The 12,434-nt window shown below is 37.1% G+C and overlaps 1 protein-coding gene across 1 annotated transcript in view; it reads right to left on the bottom strand.

The window, feature by feature from the left end:
* The window catches only part of LOC112604406 (zinc finger homeobox protein 4), a 98,480-nt gene extending 86,269 nt beyond the window's left edge, over positions 1 to 12,211 (bottom strand). Inside the window, exon 1 of the mRNA XM_025353434.1 lies at positions 12,125 to 12,211. The gene's annotated coding sequence lies outside the window, so the exon portion shown is untranslated. The remainder of the gene's footprint in view (positions 1 to 12,124) is intronic.
* Between the last annotated feature and the right edge of the window lie 223 nt (positions 12,212 to 12,434).

The following is a 12,434-nucleotide window of genomic DNA, read 5'->3' as shown; positions in this document are numbered from 1 at the left end:
TCATATAGAAGGAGACTATAGATTATAACATTATATTATAATTGCCGTTTGTTTCTCGCTATATATTGTGCCACAATGAATTATTTTTGAAACACTAAAATCAGAATACCGCCGACACACCGACTAATCATCCGTTTGCCGTAAACTTATACGCGACATGTTGTCGTCGCAGAGAAAAAAAAACGTGTAAACGAGATTTATAAAAAACAAAATCTATTTTTATTATTATTATTTCTTTTTCTTTTTTTTTTTATCCGATTTAATTTTGAGAGTGTCTGCAGTTATAATTGCAGCGGTCGGAATAAGAGACGTGTTTTATAAAAGATCAAATAAAAATGTGTTTGAATATCTTTTAAAATGCGTACCTACGCGCTTTAGTAGTACCAGCTATATATATAAAACAATTCGTTTTAAAAAAAACTCCCCGCAGTGGGGTGTACATTGTACATTAAAACTCAAAGACCAAGAACATTAAAGTGTTTAAGTAAGTTTGCCACGTCAATAATATTAATAATTAACATTACCATAGCTAGGTACATCAGCTATCGTCGATAGTCACACACACACATACAGGTATACAGGTGGTAGAAAATTTTAGGCAGTTCCACTATGCGTTTTTTTATCGCCATCCAATCGAACAATGATAATTATTACCTTGTGAAGATCTATGTCGATAAAAAAAAAAAAAAAAAATGAAACATATATCTATCTAACCACTACGATATAATATATACCTATGTGTGTACATAGGATATTTGTAGTGACGAAATTAATATTAAAAAAAATATGTTTTTGAACGATATAATGATGGTTAATAACTACTTTACGTGTTCTGCGGCAAAAAAATAATAATAATTGTAATAGTTAATTACTTTCGGATACGCATAGTTTTGTTAGCGTTTTTTTTTATTATTATTATTTTGGAATTAAAATAACTATTTTTATTATTATCATTACACTGTTACGATAATTATTATTTTTTTTTATCATTATATTACCTATTACTGCGTGCTATTGGAGAAAAAGCATAATGTAGTTTCCTGTGTGTTGGTGTGTATACAATATGTATGCCGGGGCAACGCGCAAAATATTATGGCTGCCGTGATAGCAATAGGGCACGTTATTACACTGTTGTCTCTGTAGTAATTCGAAGTGTATAATAATGGGAGGTGTGTGATTACAGGCAATTAAAGTAAAGGACGCCGCCCCCTCCCTTGCACGTCTCTCCGCACCCACACACAATTCCAATACCGGTTAATTAAACATTTTTCCTCTCTTTTATTTTTTTGTTTTTACCTAGGCAACGTAAAAATTACACTAAATACAAAAACACATAATGCGACGACACATGCTCACCGCCATAGATGGAAATTTGAAATAATAATAATAATAATAATAATAATATGTAATCGTACACACGGGCCGGGAATGTGATCGGACGGGGAAAAAAATAAACCGTCCATAATAATGGTAATCCATTATTAGATGAATACGTTTCGGTTTGACACGAATTCAGGGACATCGATAATTCACGTGGAAGAGAGGGCGTGTGTCTTGTGCGTATACAATGCGCACATAATACAACGTGATATTGGAAGAGTATTGGAGGAAAAAAAATATGTATTATTTCGTTTGTTTCCGTACAGGTAAAACCGGCGGCAAGGCGACCGCATCGAAACACGTCATCCAGATATACTGATGTATATTGTAGGATAGGTAGTACAATATCATACAGAGCGTTTCGAGTGGCGAATGTGGTAGAAGAAAACTCGCGACGCCCGCGGACTAATAATATTATAATTATTTATAGATAATACCTACGTATAATAATATTATCATAATGACAATAATTGGACCACCTACCGCATAACACGTTGCGAGTTCATAAGGACGGTTTACAATTCCGCGTGTCTTGTAACGTAAACGACGCTTGGGGGAGTTAATTTTTATTCAATCGTCCAAGTCATTAAATTTTAATAAATATTAAAATATAATATGCGTACACGCGCATGATAATATTATATATTATACATGCATGCAATATAGGTATGTTTGTAAGTTGCGTGCGTAATAAATGTCAACGTTTGCCAACTATTCGAATGCCATCACGGACTATAAAAATAACGCGGAGATCGGATAAATATTAATTTCTAAACTAGAACTATATTGAAAATTCAAAAACAAAACGGACACCACGCAGGGCGTATAATGTAATGGATATTAAATAGTCCTTACGCGGGAATATGCGTTAATAATTACAATAAAACCAATAAAACGTTATTCATTAACATTTTTACACCATTACAATGTTTAATATAAACGGTTATTGTCGAATATTTAGAAAAAACTCGTAAACTTTTCTCGCCGAACGCCGTACATGATACGTACGTATGTAAATGTACGTAATAACATAACATATTGGCTGACTGCACACGCTTTTTAATATATGTATGCACACACGTGTGTAGGGCAGAAGTAAAAACGCTGTATAAACACGCCAGTGATATTCATTAGGTTGTTTTGTTTCTTCAGATTGTATAATAAACGCAGTTTTATAGGTTTATATCGGAAAAATTATGTACGACACCGGATGAGCGTCATCAACACTCTGTATACTACAGTGCGCACACATATTTACGCAGGACCCGAGGCTTCTGCAGAGGGGTTCACCTGACCGTCAGGGTCGATTCATTAGGGATTTATGCCGCGTGAGACGACACCACCGGTCGGAATGTTCAACGCATTTATACATATAGGTACGTCCCGCGGTTTTCGGACACACAACAACACACCGGACGACCCATGATGTGCAGCACACACAATAATATAATGATACATAACATAATATAATAATATCCAAATGCATTTTTTTTCCATCTACAATGACCCTGCACGTACCTACAATTCAAACAGTCGTTATCGTGAGAACGCCGCCCGGTCGACCTGCAGCACAGAACGATATTTATATACCTACCATGTATAGTAGTATTTATTGTGTTAACGTATCGACCGCAAATTACTAACAATATTCGAAATCGTACACATACCTAGCTTATAATATAATCTTATAATATTATTATGTACTTTTCAAAGCGGATCCCATACATCAACGCACTTCTGTGTTTCCACAAAAATCGGTTAAAGATAATGTGCAGCTGCGAGCAATAATAATTATTGTAATCGAACAACGTTGCAGTCAGGGTGTAATTTAAATATTTTGAAAAAAATAGTAATTAATAAATATGATATACGTTGCGAAGAAGAAACAGTAATGTATTATCATATTATCATATTATACTTAAATATAGTCATTATTATAAAGTCGACCAAAACGAAATAATTATAATATATGGTTGTGACGGGACACGTTTTTTGTCTGTGCATAGAAAACCGAGTATTTTGCAAATTGTTTTCGTTAAGAAAAACACTGTACAATCACCAAATTCGTATAAAAAATGGGATAAGGAGAGAGCGGTCGTTGTCCACGATTATGGAAATAATGACCTTTTTAATAATATTCTATTACAGCTAAATGTGCATAATAAAAAGAAGTTGAGAAAAAAAACGTGTAGATCACAACGCGCTATGTTAACGAGTGTGTTTAACGTATTAAACGTAATGAAAGTAATGCAGTTTAATAGCTAGTGTCGGGGGAAAAATCAGCTGATAGCGATAGAACAGTGAAATTAAATGACAAATAATAATAAAAAAAAAATAATAAAAAATAGTCGATAATAATATAATTGCAACCTCTGTGGATGCAAATTATAATACGCGCGTATCGGCATCCGAAGAGGGGAACGACGACACAACGAATTATTTTTCTTATTGTTATATAACATCACCGGCTATAACCGAAATCCGTAAAACCGTCGACGAGCTCGCGTTTTTACCGTCCGGCCCCGATGACGACGACGACGACGACTCGGAAATCGAACGATCACGATTACGACTGCCGCCGCCGCCATCCACCGTCGTCGGTTATTATTATTATTAAAGACATCGTAACTATATATAATAATAATATTATGTGCACTGCAGGTAGATGGGTACGCGTATATATTATAATACCAAAATGCACGTCGTCGCTGGGTCGTCAGCAACATATTATACACATATATGTTATTATATACATGGAACACGGGCATATCTTTTCTGGGGCGAATAATAACCGTTCCAATTGTGAATCGTTTAACACGATGTAACCCTTTTTACACGGCAATACTGCGACTGGACGGGTTACATATGTATTATTTACGACTCGAGGGGACGCGCCCGCGCGCGAGAGCTCGCGCGCGTCGATATCTTTTACCCATTATATTCTCATATATGGTACACCTATATACGTGCGATTTATATAATATGTATACGAGGAGATTTTCTTTTCTTTATTTTCTTTAATAAACGGTTAATTGTCAACCATAAATTTTTCGCAGCCGTGTACATGACACGCACACCACCTAGGGGACGTAGATACGGGATGGGACGGTGGTGGTCGGAAGCCGTAGAATTTGCGAAATCGTCGCGCATCACTTCAGACCGCTGGCTCGTTGAAGGGGACCCGTGCGCACCCTCCTCTTAAAATTGTCGTCGACGTCGAGACGTTGCCGCCGCGGCCACAACCACCGGAATGATATTGCACACTCCCATACACACACACATACTTATACACCACACACATACGGTGACAACGAAACCAGCCTGCAGGTCCCATTAACAATAAACAATATGACAATATTTCCCCCGTGCATAATTTGCATAATAATTTTCTCACTCGATGTGCAGCTAGGTGGTGCCTTCTGTGGTGGCGAGAGTTGAGGAGGAGAAAACGACAACTATCGAATTCGCAAAATCGCGAGCATAACCGTTTTTTGCGTTCTATTATACAGTTGTTATCCGCATTATTGTCGATAAAATTATTACTATTATTATATTATTCTCGGATTTCGTTTCCGTTACGTAATACGATTATAATACTGTCCGACTTCGTACTGTTATAATTTGGGAGCCGCATATAGGGACATCTGCAGTCGCGATTTAAAAATCTGTAACACTACGGTTTTACGTGACGTTATGAGTATTTTCACGATGTTATATTGTAATAGAGTTATAGGGGGATATTTGTTTAAAATAAAAACTACCGCGAATAAACCGCCGAAGCGTAGGAGGCGAAGGAAATCGGTATAACCGGTTATTATTATTTTTTTCTCTCGATCCTCTGTGGAGTGGGGGCAACCCGATTTATTGAAATGACAAAAAATATTATCGTTTCGTCTTCGCTGACCATTAATGGACCACCTCCGCCGCGCACACCACCTATACCGTCGTCGTAGCCGCCGAAGCCACAAGTCTATGTACCCGACGACGATGACGATGGTAATGATGATGATGATGATGATGATTTATGCGTTGTTCACAAAGAACTTTGAAACCAGTTTGCGCGTTTATACATAATAATATACATTTGTATTATAATTTAATAGCATTATATATAGATAAAAATTATTCTCGTCTAAACGATAATCTGCGACGGGCTCTCACTCTCGCCGTAACAGTAATTATTACCGCCGCAAGCATGCAGATTTTCGAATCGTGTGTCACCGCCGCCACCGTCAGTGCAGCGGATCCCTATCCGTTTAGGTTCGCGCACGTGTGCATACCTAAACACACACGCACACACACACGGCAGAATTGTGTGCGTGACATTTGAAATTCAAATTCGTTCGAAAAAATAGCGTTTTGCATAAACGCGTGCGGGGGGGCCACCGATATATGGCCCATTCAAATACAATGTTCCGCGTGATGTTAATAAGGCGTACACGGCTCGCGCACCGCACATACCTATAAACTACATGACTACGCTACCCTATACACAGAGGTGGTACGGGGCACACGATCATATTATCATTATTATGGACTGCAAAATATTTATGAAAAAAAAAAAAAACAGAACGTGCCAAATGCTTTATAAGTATATGCAAATCTAATGCACACGCCATAGGGAATTATATTGTGAGGGCACGTCGAGGGAGTAGACATCTCTTCCCCCCCATACCGCAACCGCAGTTGTGCGTTACTCCGATTACACAGCCTCTTCCGCGTAGGTACGACATGAATATTTTCATAGTATGCAAATTTTACTAGATAGTAGGTACATGTATGTATATTATAATATATACATTTATAGTCATGACTTATTTTGATTTGAACAAAAACTTAAAAGAGGTCTACGTCATATTATGTGAGTATTGTAAACAACTTACGTAAGTTCGGACGTCACAATTGTGCAACACGACGCAAAATGGGCATATGGCTCAGCACGTGTTTGCGAAAATATACTAAGCGTAGGTTTCAAAGGCAATTAGTCGAACTGCCGATAGCTGGGGCCCCGGAAGTAGGCAGTTTACATACAATATTTGACTTTTGAAATAATTTGGGGACGTTTTAGAGTTGGGCGTATCAACCGGCATTTAATTAATGTGAAAACGTTCAGTATCATAATGTATTGACCGAACGAAAAAATAATTCGTATCTGTCAAAGCGCACTTTTAGAACCACTCGCAGAACACTACAGTTATAAATTATATTCATAATATTGAAATGAACGAATTTCGGCCAAACTCTCTTTCGCCATATCAATATTAATTACGTGCATAACGTTTAAAATATATGCATAATGAGACATTTATAATTATTTTAATAGTGGATGCCGAGTTAGAAATTGATCGTTCACGAACGAAAACTAATATTAGAAGAACAATACACATGTAATCGAAATAATCCGGAGCTAGTATACGTGATTTGCGGAGGACAACGATACACACTAAAACATAAGCTCTCTGGGCGACGGAAGGCGATCTAAGTGTTTTAAAATTAGATTCTAAGAAAAAATAAAAAATAATTATAACAGAAGGCATGTTGTCTGAATTGCTATTTTTAAGACGAAGAATCGTTGTACGCCGCGGTAATAATTATAATTAACGGGCGGGCCAGAAAACACGTCGTCGAAATAATTAAACGCCAGCGTTGATCGAAGAGGGGTCATGTCTCCCTTTCGGGACCGCAGCACGACTCGCACGAGTGTAACGTTTTTGCATGAACGGCATTTGAACGGGGCGGCGGAGCACGGCATCGGAGAGTCCGTCGCAAAGGTCCCGTGGACACACGGCGCTGACATATACGACCAAACGAACGCGGCAGCCGCGGCACTTGAGGACATTTGTTTTTACGGGGGTGAACGATAAAACTAATAAAATGTCCATTATTATAATATTATGCATGGTCATTTTCACACTAGCATTTAAATATTTTTGATGATAATCGACTAGACTTAGCCTATTATTTGGTGAACACTTAAATACGACAATAAAACGATAAAATGTTTTTTAATCTCAAAAATCTTTTGTTTTACTGAATTACAGTACATTTTGAAAAAAAACTAGCAATCAATTTTAATAATGTACGAACTACGTAGCTGGTGAGGTTAAATTATAGTATTATGTAGGTCAGTGCACGAGGTGCACCGATATTTGTGTGTATGTGTGTGTATACAAGTATATCGTGTACTACGTGGGAACGCAACAACACACTTCTCCACCAGCGCCGCCACCCCTGACTGCACCGGACAACCGGCGTGAGAGGAGTATGGGCGAAGGGGTGACCAAACAGCTGATTTCACGGTTCACTGACCGCATCATCTTCCTGACGACGGCGACGACGACGACGACGACGACAACGACGACGATACCGCTGCCGACCTTGACACCCCCGCGACAACAGCAGCAGCGGTAAAAATAAATAAAACTTAAAACAAATTGCTAGTCGATTTTTTTTCTCTTTCAATTTTTGCATTTTACATATTACAAACACGGACGGCGTCCGTCCATATGGCACAGCGCTGGACTCGAGCCAAACGTGCGATTAGTGGATCCTTGCTCGCTCCGTTTTACCAGAGGTCGTCGTCGTCATTCCCCGAGAACGCATAAATTACAATCGTTTTTATTGGATTTGATTACACGAGTTAACCCGTTGCTCGTCGCAGTGTTGTATGTACATGATAATGATATGCGCCACACCCCGAGAGACAAAAAAGCAACGCGACGTCTTTTCATCGTAAACATAGGATCCGTTTCCGTTTCGTCTATCGACAACGACAAATTTAGACGTGTTTTATTTTTCATAATATCATTCGCGAGACGACACTTGTTGTAGTAGATTTCCGGTAGCGGTAAACTCCGAAAAATGTTATGGTAATAGAGAAACGCTTTCCCATAAAACGGTCTAAAGTGCGACTTATCCACCGTAATTGCACCGTTGTTTTTGACAACCAAACGGTTGCATGATTCACTAAGTTTATATGCATATAAATATATATATACATCTACCCTATAGTCTGGATGTATAACGCCACGATCGGCGGCAATCGGATTGGGAATGAACGAAATATGTTATTAACTTTTTACTTTCGACCTCGGAAAAAGTTACTTTTTATTAGCATCGATCAAGTAATCATTTCAAGTTTAAATGAACCACCTATGGAGAATCGAATACTTAGTAGTCGGTATACTAATAATATATATTACATTTGTACAATACCTACCTATTGATTTATAGGTACGTTTGTACCATTACTATTACTTTTGTAATATACTTTTATATTGTCGGCGCTGCGGGAATACGCACATATACATTATCTAGTACCTACATCATAAAGAAGTTTTTTTAATGATATTTACTAATGCGCAATCAGTGTAGGTAAATATATTATGAAATTACCAAATAAACCGAAATACGTGTTATTGGCGACGACGATTTATGAAATATTAATAATAACTCGTTTGCTATAATACTTGGATTCAATATATCGAACTGTGTAAAAATAAATTTAAACCGAAAATCACGAGCCCACCAATTCATCTATATACACATACACGATACGCCTACCGTATGTTTGGTACGTAGGCAGAACGTAGAAACGGTATATTTATATACCTACACTAACGTGTAAAATCGTCACAACCAGCACGCGTGTTTTCCGGTCATTTTCGTGTAAAAAAGTACGAAAAACGAGCGGCCGAGGGAAGGACAAACGCACAGACCATCCCGAGAGCGCACCAAAAGCCATTTATAGTCTTTAATTTCACGGTTGAAGAATTGACCAGGAAACAAAAAATACACACCTCTATACGTAGAACACATGTTTAAACGCGTGTCACTATCGTATAATATCCGTAAAACAGATTTCTATATAAAAAAAGTACTAATCGACTTGATGGTATAAATATATAATATATAAAATTATGATTATATAATCGACTATTTATGTTATTGTATAGTGTCACCGGCGCGGCGGTTGCACAACGATAAATTTGTCATCTAGCAAATGGCGAACGTCATAATAATATATTATTATGTATATCCTATATACACACTATATTACATTATTAGATTATACATCGTGACATGATTTCGATACTTCCGAAAAGGTCATTGCGGTCGTTAACCATTGCACTCACCAATGTTTATTTTGGCCTGGAAAAATATAATAATAATACTAAGAAAAGAATAACATTTTGAGACGCACAAACGCCCGCATAATATTATATAGTGTATAGAATACGCACAAGACTGGCAGACGAAGACAGTGGTTTTTAGAGCGCCGTCAGCCGGTCGCCAACAGTAAAAATCCTAAATGCTTTGAGAAATTTTTTTCTCTCCCTCTCTCGCTTTATACATAACTCGATCTTCAAAAATCATGATTTATAAAAGTTCTGGCCATGTAAATCCGTTACGTACGCGCCGAGAGACATAAACGATTTTACGATTCAAGAATTGAGGACGAAAAACCCAGATAGGGTGTGGATTAGGTTTTTATACGAAATGGTGGTTTTTACAACAGCGGAGCGCTTTTGATTTTACCCCCGAAATCCTTACGACGGTCGTGGTTAGTATTAAGCACCCACCAATTGAATAGCCTCGAAGAAAACCGCGAGTGTTTCGCCGCTTCATTGTCCTATACTAACGATGATGTACCTATATATATATATATATAATAAATATTAATTTATCCAAAAGAAACATTATCTTTTTCTGCGCGAACCGCGAGCATGCCTAACCACCACGCGTCTTATATTTATACATATATGATTAATGATGTGCGTACATATATATCTATATATGTGTATGTGTGATACACCCTTTTGGGGCGAAAATCCCCACACACACACACACACACATACAACATGATATATAATAAATCGGATAGAGAGAAAAAGCTAATCAGCGCGTGTGTGTATCATTTGTAATAACACCGGACTTAAAGTTTCATGAGTAGCCGAGGCGAAAACGGATAATAACATCGGGCGACAATGCGAGCGGGCTGCAGTAGTGGTGGAGGAGGTTACGGTTTACAACGTATGTGTGTGTGTGTGTGTACGGGGGTGGAAAAGAAACAAGAAAAAGAAAAAAAAGAATGCGTCTACCAAACACGCGGTTCATCAGCCACATGCACACACACATACACACACGCACAAATATACATACACACATGCGTATATATATATATACGCGCTCATGATAGGGAAACAGAGGGAGACGGGCTAGGGAGCGGTGAATAATCAATAGTTTTACAACAGCTTTTCCTTTTATTTATTTATTTTTTTTTTCATTTCCTACGCTCTTCTAACCGTTTATATTAAATAAGTTTGCCAGATATATTTTATGCCTTGCGCGTTAGTAATGGATTCATCTTAAAGTCTTACCTAGCTATATAGCTACAATATTTTATCCGCGTGACTACTGGTTTACACTAGACACAGACACTCACTCGCGAGAGACTGCACTTTTTGACTTGATGCGTACACAACACGATATTATATAATATATGCACACATCAGTTGAGTTACTGTAAAACCGATGAGTTTTAGATAATATGATATTATATATTTTTCCCCTTTTTAAAAACCAACTGCCCCGTTGCCAAATTCACTCTGATACAACACACTCTCAAACGCATACATATATATATACTCACGCGCGTCATTATGTAATGTGCGGGGAAAAAATCGATATCGGTTAATAGGATTAGCGCGAACTAACTAAGAAAAACCCCGGAGACCCATAGCGGGAGGAGGTGGAGGCAACAGCGGTGGTGTCTAAATATACGAGGGTGGAAACGTGCTTAGACGAGAGAACACAAGGGTGCCAACACCGAACCACGCACGCTATGATTAGGATTTCATATTTTCACGTTGTCTAATAATTGTTAAGGTTTAAAGATAATGATTACATTATACTGCTGCTGCTATAATTTCCAAAAAATGGGACACCAATCATAATAATAAATAATAAACTTGTATTAAAAAAAAAAATCTGATTTTGTAACATCGGATGTTGAGAACAACCAATAACATACTACGTAACAGTCACTATACATATATATTTTCAAGGAGAACTTAAAAGTCAATTTACCACGAGATCGAGCAATAATAATTATGTAGGAACGGCTTTAATTATATAAAATAATATGACTTGTTAATTGAAACTGTATAGTCATTGCATAATAACAGACATTTACGGTAACGGCACTGGTTTACTAGTCTTACAAATATAGAATTAAGCAAAAAACCGGGCGACCGACCCACCGACGTATAATGGATATATTAATAAATTTCTATAGACAAACGATAATTGATGAACACTTATTTTTAAACATACCATTAAAATTAAAATTAAAACAAAATATTTAAACGAATTATGTATAATGTATACAGTCTGAAAAAAGTGCCGATAGGCTTAGATAATATTTCAATATCATATAGCTATCAGAAAAAAAAATTGAAATAATTCAAAAATATAAATTCCCTTGATGTCTATATAATTTATTATATCGTTCGTAAAAATGTACTGATTTCACATCAGTCAATAATCGAAAAAAAAATACTTCAGTTTTTTTTACACGTATATGAGACGGGCATTTTTTAGTCGCGCTGTCAACGATTTGTAGCAAAAAATAAAAGGAGAAAAACTAAAAAAAAAAAAAAAAAATAATAATAATGATAATAAAATAATAAATAAAATGTGCAACAAACGAGAAAAATATATGTGTGCGTTGTTTAGTACTCACGATAATAGTCAATAGTGTCCGACTGCGACGGGACCGCGAACGACGTCGGCCCGACGGGAATACAGTATATCCGCGCTAGCCAGAATTCACTCGCGGAAAATGTTTATTAAATATATATTATTAATATTATTATTTTTTTTTTTTTTTATCTCGTTCCGTCGTTAGTACCGGCGGCGTTTCGCGGATGAAAAATCAAACACTGTCCATCACGGACGGCGGCCGTCGTGGCCGTGACACCGGGCGTGATCATTAAAAAGAAAATTTAATTTATCATTAATATACAATGAGATTGTTTGCGAAAATATTATAA

This window comes from Melanaphis sacchari, unplaced genomic scaffold (genome assembly GCF_002803265.2).
Source record: "Melanaphis sacchari strain LSU unplaced genomic scaffold, SCAv2.0 Contig11_pilon_pilon, whole genome shotgun sequence".
Lineage (NCBI taxonomy): Eukaryota > Metazoa > Arthropoda > Insecta > Hemiptera > Aphididae > Melanaphis > Melanaphis sacchari.
The sequence above is the reverse complement of the archived record's forward strand: the minus strand, read 5'-3'. Positions and strand labels throughout refer to the sequence as shown.